Here is a 16,886-nt window from a genome sequence, read left to right on the forward strand (position 1 = left end):
CTTCATTTAATCAATTGGAATTCCTATTGAGATGAGTAATCTGTATTATTTAACCATTTATTTATCACGGACTATTATCCTCATCTTCCAGTTGTTGTTTTGTGATGTTTCGGCCAATCATTCCTCTGGCCTTCATCAGGTTGTCAACTATAACGAGATAGAAATGCTGAATCTCCTAACTGTATCCTCAGTAATTACTGCCTTCCATAGTAGTTTGGTCCTGGATATGGCCTTAAACTATATCCAGTGGTGAGTCCCCAGCTTCCAGGTTTTGGGGAGTGTGGAGCCACCCTTTAATTACCATTGCTCCCAGGTCCACTTTGACCCGTAGTGGTAGTACCTGTTAGGGTCCCAACTATGGGTTAAATAGAAACCGACTTGAAAACAAAAAATATATTCTATCAAAACATTTTTCTTCAAAATCTTTGGATTCGGCATTAAATAACCTGGAAAGGGTTGATATGCCGTAAAACAAAAACAACCAACCAATCCATAGTTGTTGCTGTCTCGCCACGTTTTGGCCAGCTAATCCTCTGGCTGGCTTTGGGTAGGATTGAAACCGCTATCTTCAGACAATGCTTGCCTGGAACCATAGAGATTCAACGTCCCTATCTATTGCGCCATGGGCCTCGAAGGTAAACTATCTGACGAAGGCCAGACCGAAACGTGAAACAACAACTGGAAAATGAGGATAATAGTCCGCAATAAATAAATGGATAAATAATACCTCCCCCTTTGTCAACCAAATTTTTTTCACACATACGAAACCATGGCAAAAAACAAAAAACAACTCCAAGAGTACAAAACTATCTACGGAGTCAGTAACTTTTCTCCTTTCTTTTCCAAGATAATGACCAACATGCCTGATGACGGTCGACAGCTATACTAACCAAAACTTTGCACAAATAACACTCAAGATGTGAACAATAGTACAGTTAAAACAAGTAATATGAACCAATTATTGTATTTAGTTATTTGCGGACTGTTATCCTCATCTTCATAGTTATTGCTGTTTCATCACATCACGGCCAACTCATCCTCTGGCCTTCTTCAGGTGATTAACCATGATGTGATAGGAATACGGAATCTTGTAACTGTATCCTTAGTAATTACTGGTTTCCATAGTTGTTGTCGTCTCACCACATTTTGGCCAACTAAACCCCTGGCCTGCTTTGGATAGGATTGAAACTGCTATCTTCAGACAATGCTCACCTGGAATCGTAGAGATTCAATGTCTCTATCCACTGTGCCATGGACCCCGAAGGGCGATCAAGGTTGGATGTTTTGGTCTTATAAATCCAAGTTTCCACTAATTATCTCGTCTTCCATTGTCGGGTCTATACTGAATGATATCATATATATATATATATATATATATATATATATATATATATATATATATATATATATATTTTTAATTGCAATCCTGTGTGATGAGTAATTTGTGTATTTATTTATTTATTTGCAGACTGTTATCCTCATTTTCATAGATTTTGTTGCTTCACCACATTTCGGCCAACTCATCCTCTGGCCTTTTTCAGGTGATTAACCGTGACGGGATAGGGATGCTGGGTCTCATAACTGTGTCCCCAGTAATTATTACTCCTCTCACAAGATTCCAATTAAAAAAAAAAAAAAAGTAATGTTAAAACCAATTATTGATCTCGCATGTTTGCATCCTTGTAGGATCGCTACTCGGTGCCAAGTATTTTTTGTTGATCGGTAAAAACTTAAGCTTTTTTCCTTCTTGAAGAATTTTGTATTGGCAGGTGGCTTTGTTTTTAAGAATAATCACAAGTTAAGAGAAATGTTTTATTATCATTATTATCTCTGCCAAGGTGGTTATTTTTTGGTCCAGTTTGTTTGTTTATTTGTTTGTTTGTACAGCCTAGTAGTCACATTGCTTGACCAATCGTCACCAAACTTGCTCAAACATTTCTTTCATTGTCTAGCTAAGAACATATTTAATTTGGGGATATCTAGGTCAAGTCACTATACAGCACAATCATCGAAGTTAAGTAATGATGAGCTTGGCCAGTACCAGATGGGTGACAATTTGAAAGGGCTAGGCACTGTATGTACCACACCGAGTCATACAAGTTTTCAGGTTGGTATCTGGGGGTGTGTTTAACTCATTGGGGGAGATGCATCCCCAAATCAAGATGGAAAGCAACGGGAAATTAGCATCTTTACTTGTCTTCCTGAGATTCCCATGACTTAAAACAGCAGGACCACTGATGATGATGATGAGGTCAAAAGTTAAGGTGAAAGTGGAACATTTGATGATAACTTCAGTTCTGTTCATCAGACTCACTACTTGGTCTATATTGTAACCAATGAAGTCTATCTTATATGACCTTGATCTTTTAAAGTTCAATCAAGGTTAGAATTAAATTTTAAATGTTTTGGACTTGTAATGAGGGTATGACTCCAATGTTTTCAAGCCAAACCAAAGGACTTTTTCATTATATCAAAAAAGGGTGTGTGCTAAAATGTTTTTGATTACTTATTATGACTCCAATGATTTCAACGATCGCTTTTATAACCACGGTTATAACAATCAACCAATCAGAAGCTTCAAATGTTATAAAAAATGTTGAATTTTCGATTAAATCAGTTTGCCGTCGGCCTCTGTCTCGAAACGACTGAACCATGACTGCATTGATTCTTTGCCACCATCTTTGTTACTGGGAATTACTTAACACTCAAGATCGAGACTGCATTGATTTTTCACGCAATCTTTGTTACTAGGAATTCCTTAACACTCAAGATCGGGACTGCATTGATTCTTTGCCGCCATCTTTATTACTAGGAATTACTTCACACTCAAGATCGAGACTGCATTGATTCTTTGCCGCCATCTTTGTTACTAAGAATAACTCAACACTCGAAATTGTGACTGCATTGATTCTTCGACGATTTGATTTACTGCCGGCATCTTTGTTCAACATAATGTCTCAACGCTTAACAAAATTCGATATTATATATTTCGAAAGAGTCTAATACTGTCTGCTAACAATAACCACCATGCAGCATTTCAGATGAATATTTTTTTAGTTAATAACTTTTCTGTGGTATAACTTTGGGAATACTTCTGGTTCCTGAGTGGTTCAAAAGAAAAAAGTGTAGTATATACTTTGTTGTCATGTATCATCAAATCTTATATATAAAAGGCATTTTGTGTATGTGAGAGTTTGTTTCCTATGAACTCTGTATTGGTTGCATTGATAGTTTTGAAATTTCACATAAACGTATTTTGTATCTGGGAGTGTTCTTGCATAGGTTTTGCATTGAAATGCCTCCAATAAGTATCGAAAATCGATAATAAAAAAAAAATTAAAGACGGAACAGTCTGATTTTGACCCAAGTAAACACCCTTAACATCATAAGTGCATTTGAGAAGTTTTATCACTGCACAAGTAGAAGGGCCTATAAAATCAACAGTAGGTTCTTTGATAAGATGGGGATGCGTTTGACATTGATGTTTCTGTTTAGAGCACAATTGAACCATGATACTTTTTCATTTTAAACTTTAATTCATGCCATTATACAAAAATAATTTAATAAAATCAACAGTAGGTTCTCTACAGTGCAATGTAGACTACGATGTATTGTGGACAAAGTTACTGGTGGAGAGGCTTGTGTAGTTTCCTCATGGTGCAATGCGATAGGCCCCGACTAAAGCAGGCTATCAATCAATTTGATTGTAAAAAATGGGTGATTTCATCAATTCTGATGACATTAATAAGTATTGGAAGGGTGGAACTTTCGTTGATCCTCATTAAATCCCGGGCAACGCCAGATTCATCCATTCAAGCAAAGATTTTACTCGTCATAAACCACCCTTGGTGTATGATTACTAGGGCTAGGACAATAGAATATTTTTTTTTCATTTTTTTGACTCGAGTATATATCCGACACAGTTAGACAAGCGAGAACCACATCACTCTGTATAAAAAAGCATATAAGATATCAATGGATATATACCTGAGAGTCAAAACAAAGAAAAAAATATGCTGTTGTCATAGCCCTAATGATTATTTTTTTTCTATTTATTTTAGTGTTGTGTGACCAGTAGTTTAAGAGTTCATCAGTTAAATATTTACACACACACATTCAAACACACACACACACACACATCTACTGTTTTATTTTATTTTATTTATTTTTTTTTTTTACAGTGATCACCACTTATCAAGGCCCGGAAGCCACTCAGGGATAAGGGTTATTGCAAGTACATTACGTTAGTGTGGAGATTTGATGAAGTGTTTACTTAAGGGGGCGGTTCATTAGGAATTTGTTAACATTGGACTTGAAGACATCCAAGTTGTAGTCCGGAGGGAAGCAGGCAGACAGAACAGAGTTCCACAGGTGTGCAGTTCTAAGAAAGAAGCTTTGTTCATGGAATCCGCGTTTTGATTTAGGCACAGATATAGAGTGGGGGAAATTTTTCACAGTAATTTATATAGACTACTAGCAGGTTGCCCGGCATTTCCTAGTCATAAAATAAGCATAAATATTATATTTTATTTCATGCAGAAAACTCTTGCATACAAGTATTATATTTTTTCTAAACAGTTCACTTCTTAAAAAAAAAAATACTTAAGATGAGATCAAAACCTAAAGTCAGTGAGTCAAGTATAACCATTAGATCAGCTTGATACGCTTTTGAAAAAGTGTTTTCAAACCTACTTATTCTTAACATAAGTAATCTGTCCTGTGAACGATTCACGCATGCACATTCATGAAACAGTTGACAGATAAAAACCTGATGACCTCCCACGTACCAATTTTTGAATTTTGATTCCTTAGCAGCCTTTTTTTTTTTTCTTTTTTTTTTTTTGCTTTTTTTTTTTCTGGATGAAAACTGATTAAAAAATTTTCCACATGTCTGAATACCCTATATACCAAATTTAAAGTCTGTAGATCAAAAATTTGTTGAGTATATAGGTTGAGAAGTGTCCTCACTCACACACGCACACACATTCTCACTTTTATAGATATATACTAGCAGGGAGACCCCGATGTTGCCCGGGATTGAATGATGATCAACGAATATTTCACACTCCTATATTTTTATTGTCATCGAAATCCGTGAAATCGCCGTGGAGGAAGCTTTGCATGCCTCCATGCAGTAACTTAGTCCAAAATATGTTATTCAACATTGCACTTTAGAGAACCTACTGTTTCTTTTATAAAATTATTTTATATAAACTTCTTTCCAGTTAATAAAAAAAAAAACATTAAGAAATTTATTTGTGGGGTTTGAACCTACAGACCATGTCATGCAAAATAAAAAACAAAAAAACATGTAAATTTTCAAGTCTTATAAAACTTTTTGCAGTTAATGAAAAAAAAAGAAGCAAATTTAAAAATTTACATGCGGAGTTTGAACCTACAGACCACGTTATGCAAATAAAAACAAACACGCGATCAACTTACCCACAGTAGAATTTTCACAGCCTGTTGTTCTATCATTGTTGCTAATCGACGATATGGAAAAATGGCTTTACTGATGATAGATGAATTAAAATAAGTCAGACTTATACACTAAAGTTCTGTAAATTTTAAAGAAAATCTGTTCAGCCGTTTCGGAGTCTATAAGGAACCAATTCACGCACACGCAAAGTTGCATTTATATAATCTATAAATATAAAAGCGAAAATGTTTGTATGTATGTATGTTCGCTTTTTCTGTATGTCTACAAAAGGCTTTTTTCAGAGAAGCGGTCGGTCGTTTCACAACTTTTTAAAACTTTTTATATCACATATAAATCGTAATATCTCACAGTTAACAACGAAGCTCGCCTGTCTATTTAATTTGCTCGATTTCGTGAAGATAAATATTCAACATTTGTCGCTCGCCGCATGTGGGTTAGTCTTTTTCCTATAACATCTTGGGAAAATACTATCCCGCAGTCAAACTTGACCTCATTAACTCATTAAAACGGGCACCTGCCAAATCCAAGTAATTAAATAAATTTCAAACGTGTTTCCGTTAGCATCTCGCGGTGGGGCAATGGTTAACGTTGCACTTTTTTTTTTTTTTTTTTCACACTTTAATTTACAACTTTGCCTCAAGGGTTCGGGTTCAATCCTCATACTTACTTTTTTCTTTTTTTTTTTTAAATCCCCACCCCCACCCCCGGAGTTTCCAAACACACACCTCCAAACACCCGGGCAACGCCGGGTACCCCTCGCTAGTTGTAGAGATAAATAGATTTTTATTTTTGGGGGTGAGTGGGGCGCATCCAGATATCTTTATAAAGGTAAGTGCCTAAACCTAAACGTAGATTCCATGAACAAAGCTTCTTTCTTAGAACCGCACACCTGTGGAACTCTCTTCCATTTGCCTGTTTTCCAGCTGACTACAATTTGGTAGTCAAGTCCGATGTAAACAAATTCTTGATGAACCGTCCTCTTAAGTAATCCAATTTACCAAATTTCCACTACTAACGATTACTGCGATATTATCCCCATTGACTACTATACACTCAATAACCCTTACCTCGAGTGGCCTCCGGGCCTTGATAAGTAGTGATTCCTATGTGGGGGAGGGGGTATTGTCTGTTGATCGATCTTATATATCACCAGTTGGATTTTTTTGTTTGTTTTGTTTTGCTAGCCCACAAATTGAATGGATTCGTCTCAAGGTTTTCTATTCTTCACATTCATGTTCTTTAAAAGAAGGAAAAAAAAAAAAAAAAAAAATCCCAAGAGACTTCTGGAATCAGAATAGAAACTAATGCGTTCTTTGGTGGAATCTGATTCTTAGTCTGATCCTCACAGAATCGACTTCTTCTTTGGGTGAAAAGAGTGAGAAAAAAAAAACAAAAACAAAAACAAAAAAAACAGGAATATCAAGACACTCTCTCCATCCACACAACCACCACTCCCGACGTGTTACCCAAAATTTTTAGTTAAGTATTGATGAAGTGCCAGGTCATGATGACCTTTGTTCTGTTTGTAAAAAAAAAAAATCGGTGAAACTTTATCTCGTCTGTGTTAAATATCTTGTGCGATGATAAATCCATTTTCACTTCGTGGTGATTGTAGATTTTGTGAATGGCCTGAAAAAAAAAAATTTATTTTACTCTTCATTTCAACAAAAAACGACTGGAAGGTTTATTAACGTGCGCCGATTCAATATGCATTCAGCGATGAAAATTCTTATCACGTTGGATTATTCGGACTACAATATTATTATATACTTACGTCTTTCTTATCCACCCCCTCATATGTACCTAAAATTAAACAGGATTACCATGAACAAAGTTTCTTTCCAAGAACTTCATATATATAGAATACAATACTGTAGGTCTGCTTCCCAACTGAGTACAACATGGTCGCTTTAAAATCCAATGTTCCCCTCGGCAAAAATACCCCCGACAAACCCGACAAGCAGCGAAGTCCCACCCCTATACCGGTCCTGTCGGTGGGGCATTAGAATACACCGACTGCTCCCCTGCAGAGGGTAAAAGTCCCTTAATGGGGGTCCTGGATATGACCTTAAACTATATCCAGTGGTGAGGCCCCAGCTTGTGGGCTTTGTGGAGTGTGGAGCCACCCTTTAATTACCATTGCTCCCAGGTCCACTCTGACTCGGAGTGGTAGTACCTGTTAGGGTTCCAACTATGGGTTAAATAGAAAGCGACTTGAAAACAACAAATATATTCTATTAAAAAATTTTTCTTCAAAATCTTTGGATTCGGCATTAAATAACCCGAAAAGAGTTGATATGCCGTAAAACAAAAACAACCAACCAACCAACCCACCCCTATACAGTTGAGATCCCTAGATGTAAGAAAGCCTTTTACTCTAATAGCTTCTTCCCCAGAACTGCAGAACTTTGGAATTCTCTTTCAGTTTCCTGCTTCCCCAACTGTACTGACATGCAGAAGTTCAAGTGTAATGTGAACAAACATCTTGCTGCTAAACTCCCTACATAGTACCCCTGCAACTTAGGTCCCTGATAGTAGCTCCCTACATCAAAGTGGCAACGTGCCTTGTTTGGGGTGAAAATGTAATAAAAAAATTTTTTTTTTTTTAAATAAATCAAATTCTGACCATTTAATCCATTCTTATTAATCTGTTCGAGAATTTGCACAGAATTTCGAACAGAACCCTTTATTTAATCAACGAGGTTAATATGCTCTTGTTCTAATAGCCGTGACAGGGTAGAAGCCCTAAGCAATTCACACTTGTATTTTGAGTGTCGTCTGCGCTAAGAATTGAAAATTCAACCTTTTAAAGAGTTGTAAACTTTACAACTGAATTTTACCAAGTACTCTAATCACTATGCCACGGGATTAAATAAAGGGTCCTGCTTGAAATTTTGTACAGATTCCCGAATTCAACAAAATGATTCCCGAGTTGGACAAGATATATATATATATGAACAAATGATTAATAAAACATGTTAAAAGACATCTTGAAAAAGAGTTAAAAACATATTTAATTTTTAAAAAAGGAAGCACAAGATAAGTGGATAGTCCTTCCGATCCTGCATTTTGCTAATTCCTGCCCTCTGATGAGGAGAGTATTTCTTCGAAACTCCGCGGATTAAGGACTATCCACTTATCTTGTGCTTCCTTTTTTAAAAATTAAATATGTTTTTAACTCTTTTTCAAGATGTCTTTTAACATGTTTTATTAATCATTTGTTCATATTATAAGCTCTATTTCCTTTTCGGTTTTATTGAGCTTTTACATCTGGCTGAGTTTATTTTACTTGTAAATATTATCTCTTTAATATTTATAATATATTTTAAGTTTACCATTTTGATTACCTTGGTAAACTTATTGTAATTTTTATTTTATATATATATATATATATATATATATATATATATAAAAGGCTATATAGCTGTCTGTCTGTCTCCATATTTTCCAACGCTATCTCTTCCGAAACTGAAAACCACAGAGTGGTGCTAGGGGCCTCAAAGGATTGGATTTTTTATGGACCGTTCTTTTATGGGTCTTTAACTGGTTAAAATAGTTTTTAAGTGGTCAAAAATGGGTAAAATTAGAAAAAAACTGTTATACATTTTGTACATTCATTTTAGTTTATTTTTAATTCTTAATCAGTTCATATAGCATGTCAAGTTGATACAGTGATAACGCTACCAGCTTTGAATGCTAGTTTCCGTTTCGATTCTAGCTGGTGGCACCTAAATATTTTTTTTATTTATTTTTTTATTTTTTATTTTAATACTTTTGAAATCACGACTCTATAAATAATATATCAAATCTGGACAAATTAAAATATCATATTTTAGCATATTTTACGACCGGGGAAAAAGCTGCCCCCCCCCCTAGTATTTATTAAAAGAAAATCGATTGTATATATGTACAATGTTGCATGTTTAGTGGGTTCATATGTGCGCGCAACAAATGACAGACTTGCAATGGGGAAACCTGCTATACCCCCTGTGGATTAAATATACAGGTCCGTTCAAAATTCTGTGCAGATTTCCGAGTTCTACGAGATGTACTTGAAATGAGAAAAGGTCGGAGTTTACATCAGCCGAAACGTTGTGCGAATAACGCTCAAGGTCAAGGTAAGAACAGTAGTTCAAAGAATGGCTTTCCAGCTTTTGATGCAGAGAGTGTCATCCTGTCAGGTTAGTGACCATCGCCTCTGTTGAGACCGACTGAACTGGCTTGAGAGTTGATACAAATGCACTGGAATAAAACTGTCCTTCTTTTTTTTTTTTGTCCCTATTATTTCGTCCCCTCCCCTTTCCCGGTATAAAAGTTAATAAACGCTATTTTTTTTACAAGGGAGTCACCACTTATCGAGGCCTGAAAGCCACTTGTGGATAAAGGTCAATAAATGTCAGGTCGTCGGTGAGAAACAATGATGATGGGTAGTGGTATAAATCGGGTAGGATTTAGTTATTTAAGAGGACGGCTCAACTAGAACTTGTTTACATTGGACTTGAAAACGTCGGAGAAATCTTAACCATCACTGATTTTGATGTTTTTAATAAACTCACAACTGAGGATGTAGGGTGTTTTCTTTTGGAAAAGGTTTTGCTTTGATTCTGTCCCCCCCCCTCAAACTCTTTTAGGCTATATGGAGAAAATGGGAGCTGTTCACCCTCTTAACCACTCACTCCAGTCGAAGTTTTTTTTTCTGCTTTTTGATTCCTAAAAGATTAGGAAAATGAACTCTAAAATGCAGAGCACATTTGTAGCCCACACAATCTACCTCACACTCGATTTTATTTTCTATATTTTTTTTGTTTACTTTAATTTTTTCTCCCCCCCCCCCGCCATTTTCTATGTTGTGTACACCCCTCTCCCTTCACTCTTTTATTCTCTTTTTTTTTGTTGGGGAGGGGGGGGGGCAAATTCTTTTATTAAAAATAATCTCTTCTTGCCCCGATTTTATAATTCGATTTCCTTTCACATTCCAAAGATGTCAATTTTTTCTTTTTTCCTTTTTCTCTCTTTCCTTTTCTTCTCTTTCCTTTTCTTCTCTTTCCTTTTCTTCCCTTTCCTTTTCTTTTTTTCCCCTTTCTTTTTCCCCTTTCTTTTTCCCCTTTCTTTTTTCCTTTTCTTTTTTCCTTTTCTTCTCTTTCCTTTTCTTCTCTTTCCTTTCCTTCTCTTTCCTTTCCTTCCCTTCCCTTTTCTTTTTCCCTTTTTTCCTTTTCTTTTTCCCCTTTCTTTTTTCCTTTTCTTCTCTTTCCATTTCTTCTCTTTCTTTTTCCCTTTTTCCTTTTCTTTTTCCCTTTTTCCTTTTCTTTTTCCCTTTTTCCTTTTCTTTTTTCCCCCTTTCTTTTTTCCCCTTTCTTTTTTCCTTTTCTTTTTTCCTTTTCTGTTTTCCTTTACTTTTTTCCTTTTTTTCCTTTTCTTTTTTCCTTTTTTTCCTTTTTTTTCTTCCCGTTCCATTTTGTTTTTTTCTTTCCTTTTCTATTCCTTTTTCTGTTTTCCTGTTCGTCTTTTTTTCTTTTCTTTTTTTTTTATTTCTCTTTGTCTTTTCCTTTTTTCTCTTCCTTTCTATCTTCCTTTTCTTTTTCTTTTTTTCTTTCTTTTCTCTTTCTCTTTTCTTTCTTTCTCTTTTTTCCTGATTTTCTTTTCTTTCTTTTCTTTTCGATCCTCAGATGATTGAAGAAAACATTTGTTTAATGCCTTTTTCTTTTAACAATAAAAAAATTCTTGTTCTAATTTCTTTATTTATGAAAGGAGTTGTGTTTGAAGGCTATGACAATGCAGTTTTGTGTGGGATGCTAATGCAGTAAAAGAATGACAATGACTTGCATATATAATCAATTAATTTACTGCCACAACTATAAACTCTCGATATAATTAACTACTACCACCTCCTTGACAAGTAATAGTATATAATACTTAATACAAAAGTTATACAGAATCACAGATACACACAAAATATATGTATATGTACACCTGTGTGTGTATATATATATATATATATACGTTTTATTTTTTATTACCATATTTTTCTGTTAAGTTACATTATTGTTTCGGCTACACGACCTTTTTTTGCCGTCATGTAGCTTCCTCAGATTTTTACAGAAAAGTCTGAGGAAGCTACATGACGGCCAAAAAATGGTCGTGTAGCCGAAACAATAATGTAACTTAACAGAAAAATACGGTAATAAAAAATAAAACGCATATTTGCTCTACAACAGTATTGAGCACTTTCTTCAGGTTTTTATTAATTACCATTTCTACTAAATATATATATATATATATATATATATATATATATATAATTCTTAATCAGTTCATATAGCATGTCAAGTTGATACAGTGGTAACGCTACCAGCTTTGAATGCTAGTTTCCGTTTCGATTCTAGCTGGTGGCACCTAAATATTTTTTTTTATTTATTTTTTTATTTTTTATTTTAATACTTTTGAAATCATGACTCTATAAATAATATATCAAATCTGGACCAATTAAAATATCATATTTTAGCATATTTTACGACCGGGGAAAAAGCTGCCCCCCCCCCTCTAGTATTTATTAAAAGAAAATCGATTGTATATATGTACAATGTTGCATGTTTAGTGGGTTCATATGTGCGCGCAACAAATGACAGACTTGCAATGGGGAAACCTGCTATACCCCCTGTGGATTAAATATACAGGTCCGTTCAAAATTCTGTGCAGATTTCCGAGTTCTACGAGATGTACTTGAAATGAGAAAAGGTCGGAGTTTACATCAGCCGAAACGTTGTGCGAATAACGCTCAAGGTCAAGGTAAGAACAGTAGTTCAAAGAATGGCTTTCCAGCTTTTGATGCAGAGAGTGTCATCCTGTCAGGTTAGTGACCATCGCCTCTGTTGAGACCGACTGAACTGGCTTGAGAGTTGATATAAATGCACTGGAATAAAACTGTCCTTCTATATATATATATATCTATATCTATATATATATATATATATATATATATATATATAAAGAAAAAAGCCTCCTCATAAGACTGTCGTTCCTGTCTTGAGGAGGTTTTTACAGCACATCCGGCAACGCTAAGTTGTCATATGTGTGGTCTAATCTGCAAATCTAAAAGTGGTCTGACACGACATTTGAGAATTCACAATATTATCATGTGATCATCTTTATAAGGAAAGTTTTTGTTTTATATGTGTCTTTTTATGTAGGACTAAAGCTAGATTAAAAAGTCACCTCCGTGCACAACACTTAACTGAAGAGACTTTTGTCAAGAAATAGCAATCATCATTTATTTATATATATATATATATATATATATATATATATATAAAATTTATTTATACAAACATTGATGGCTACATATGCGCATACATGTTTCTGTAATCAATGGTTATTGGGGAGATTACGTCTTCAGGCCAAGAATTACCCTCGTATCAAAATTAAAATTAGAATCTTGTCATAGAATAGGGGTTAGGTATGGGGGAGGATAAGCAAGGCCTCTGAACAATTCATTCCTCACAGACTTTTATCTTTTCTTATCTTAACTTCGGTAAGGGACAATTTTTATTTTTTTATTCTTTTTATATTTTTTTTTATAACCCAAAGGTTAACTATCTCCTCTTTTGTTTTGTGTTTTAAATTACTTGAGAAGTCCGACACTGTCGTCTATAGCTAGCGGTCAGTTTTTAAAATATAATTATCCACTGACATGTTTCGTCGTCTATGACTCATCTAGCGAGATTTGAAATCGGAACCCCATGGTAAGAAGCCTAAACTCTTACCACTGGCCCATCTATCTCGCATGGCTGTTCGGATATATCGCGATTTACGTAGATGTTATTTGTTCCCAACTCCCATTTAGGTGAAAATGCACTTTCGTAAAAATAATTGAATTCATTCAAAACGTATTGCAAAAACAAGCAAATATATATATTTATTTGAAATTGTACAGAAGGTCAGAAAAAACATTGGTACCGTCAGTTTCAAGCCTAACATAAGGGGGACCACCAGTTCATGAAAACCAAGGTCCCCCTTTGTGTTAGGCTTGAAACCGATGGTACCAATGTTTTTCTGACTTTTTGTACAGTTTTAAATAAATAAATATTAAGCTCTTATATTGAAAGTTTTTTTTTTTTTTTGTTTGTAATCGAGCACTTTGTTGAAATTCTTTTCCAAAAAACAGTAAACAAATATATAAACTAGCTGTACATGCCTGGCATTACCAGATTGAAACATATTGGAGGGCGGAGGGTTAGTCTCATACTATTTAAGATACATCAAATATCCTAAGTTGTTACGGTATTCCTGAAAGTCAACCACATTTTGGATTTTTGGAAGCATAAAACAATCATCTTCATCTATGAAATTCAAACAGGGAAATACAATCTCATAGCTTAAAGGGAAATAACTCACAGGTTAAATGAAAACTTACTTCTGTTTTTAAACATAGCTGATGTTGGTTATAATAATAATTAAAAAAGTAATAAAATTTAAATTATAAATAAATTCAATAAATTGGAAGTATAATAAAACAGTCAACTTCATTAATGAAATTCAAATAGGGAAATAAAAACTCATATGTTGTCAGGTTTTTGAAAACAATATTCAGTACTCGTACAGTTTAATCAAGACATTAAAAAATGAAAATATCAAAAAAAAGGTTATATTGCACGTATCCATTATGGAATGAAGTTCTCCGGAAAAAAAAAAAATTTCACTTAATTTCATCAAGTATTTTTTTTTTTTTTTTACAGCAAAAAAACAATTTGTTGTGATACCGAGCAAAAGGTTCGATTTTTTAGGAAGAAAAGCTAGTAATAAAGATGGGGAGGGAGTGTCGGCTCTTTACATGGAGTTATCTCCCTTTGGTGTGTTCAACAAATTCCATAATGGCTGACTTCAACATGCTCTCATGAAAACGTGTTTTTTTTTCGGCTATAAAACAAAAAACAAAAACAAAAAAAAAACTACTCGATCAAATTAAATTAATTTTTTTTTGAAGATCATTACTGAAAAGTATACAATATTTTTAAAAAATGTACATCTAAAAATAGCACAAATAGTCTTTGTTTGCACTTTCCAAAACAAAATTTAAAAAAATATTTTTGTTTTATTTTATTTGAAATTATATAAGAAATATATGCTTATGCAATTATAAAAATATTTTTTTTTTAATTTAAAAGCAATTTCTTATTTGAACTTTGCTAATAAATATATGTTTATAAAAGTATAAAAAAAATACAATTACTGAAATTAAAATAACAACTGAAATTATTGAAATCAGATTAAAAATTTCAAGCATCATTTAAAAATAAAAGCGTAGCCAATACATAATGAAAATGAAGGAACTGATTTGTCTTGTCACCGCTTCCGGTAGCGACCTGCAGAAAATTAGGAAGTAAGTTAACTGACTATAACCCAGCGAACAAAAAAAGAAACAAAAGCAGATTTTTTTTTTTTTACTGACTTTCACTCCAACACAAGGCATATTGCCACTTGGACGTAAATGCTACTAATTATGAGGATGCATTAGAAAGATTAAGATGTTAGTTTACGTTCCATTGGAACTTCTGCATATCAGTACAGTTTGAAAAACATGTAGCAGACCGAGAATTCCAAAGTTTACCTGTTCTAGGGAAAAAGCTATTTGCGTAGAAAACTTTCTGACATATACGGATACGTATAATATAACTTTTTTTTTTTTTTTTTTTCGATATTTTCATTTTTTAATTTCATTTTTGAATGTCTTGATTAAGCTGTACAAGTGCACAGTATTCTATTTGTTGTTGGAAGAAAATACAATGAATAATTATTGAAAAATAATTGGATAATTTTTCCGAAACTTTAAGAAAAATAAAATTTGAGTCAAGAAAATAAAACGGATTGTAAAGTAAGTTTTATAAATAACTAGCAGGCCGCCTGGTGTTGCCCGGTCGTAAAATATGCATAAATATTATATTTTAATTAACGCAGAATTCTTGTTTATTATCGATAGAAATTTCATAAACGTAATGTTAAATTCCTTAAAAAAAAAAAAAAAAAAATGAAGAACCCACCCCCCAAACAAAAAACGAAAGAAACTGAGACGTGTGTATGCAAGTATCATGTTTTTTTCTAAACAGTTCACTTTTTGTAAATAAAGCAAAAATATTCATGCTGAGATCGAAACCAAAACCTTAAGAGTGAGTCAAGTACGATAACCGTTAGGCCATCTTGACAAGATCTCAACAAAGTGTTTTCAAACTTACTCATTCTTAACATTAATCTGTAATGTGAACCATTTATACGTGCGCATGCATTAAACAGTTAGCAAAGAGATAAAAATCCAGTGACCCCCTCCCATGTACCAATTTTTCAATTTTGACCCCTTAGCAGCACTTTTTCTGGATAAAAAATGATTTAAAAGTTCTCCACATGCCTGAATACCCTATATATCAAATTTCAAGTCTGTAGATCAAAAGTTCGTTGAGTACATAAGTTGAGCAGTGTCCTCTCTCTCACACACACACACACACACACGCATTCTCACTTTTATATATAGATGTTTTTTTTATATATATAACAAACAACTTATAGCAAACAAAAAAAATTTTTTTTTTTTTTTTTTTGGATGATTTTTCTTGTGTTCTTTTTTTTTTTTTTGTTCAAATCTAGGAGAAATATTTAGTTTTTGTAAAAAAAAAAACAAAAAAAAAAACAATAAAGACAATAATAGCAATCAAATGTTTTCTTCATGAATTTTTTGTATGTTTTTTTTTTTTTTCTTTTCTTTTCGGATTTAGGGTTAGGCAAATATTTGTTTCATGTATAAACTTCCATTTCCGGCAAAAATCTATATTTTTAATTCTGGAGGATGCAGTATCTGTTGACTTTAACCAAGTTTATTGAATCTTCTGCAATATTTTTATGGCATTCATCAATAGGTCCCACACTATCAACCAAGCTCTAGCCCCTGTTCCATCACCGAAACATTGCATCCCTGTGCCTGTTTTTACAAGTATTTTTATTGGATGTGCTTCAAACTCAAAGCATTTGTAGCTCCTTGACGTAAATACCTCCTTGACTAACCCAGCAAGTGGTAAAATCCCACTCCTTCTCTGTAGACATCTCTAGATGCCAGAAAGCCTTCTACTCTAATAGTTTTTTTCTTCCCCCCTTCAAATTGCTGGGGTACACCACTTGGGTATTACCTAGATGGTCCACCCTTGTATCTCTTGTCACCCAGCTTTCGGATGGGACAAGTTTATTGCTTGTTGCCTGAGGCACCTCGACCACCGAGGAATGCAAATGGGAATGGCCATGCAATTTTTGCTAGGCCAGAGAGTCCTTCTGGCTGACATCCCCACCTTCTGACCTTGTGTCACATCTTGCGTGGCGGGCAGCGAGTAAATATCTACCCTCATAATTGTACCAAAAATATTGCTACGGTACACCTGGATGGTACATCTATTAAGGTTGTTTACATCCA

The 16,886-nt window shown here is 34.1% G+C and overlaps 1 protein-coding gene across 1 annotated transcript in view; it reads left to right on the top strand.

Annotated features, from left to right (window-relative positions):
• LOC145266540 (protein phosphatase inhibitor 2-like) overlaps positions 1-16,886 on the top strand; it is an 88,835-nt gene that overhangs the window by 51,995 nt on the left and 19,954 nt on the right. The gene's annotated exons all lie outside the window — the stretch shown is intronic.

This window comes from Euprymna scolopes, chromosome 41 (assembly GCF_053919585.1).
Source record: "Euprymna scolopes isolate OS-2025 chromosome 41, ASM5391958v1, whole genome shotgun sequence".
NCBI lineage: Eukaryota > Metazoa > Mollusca > Cephalopoda > Sepiida > Sepiolidae > Euprymna > Euprymna scolopes.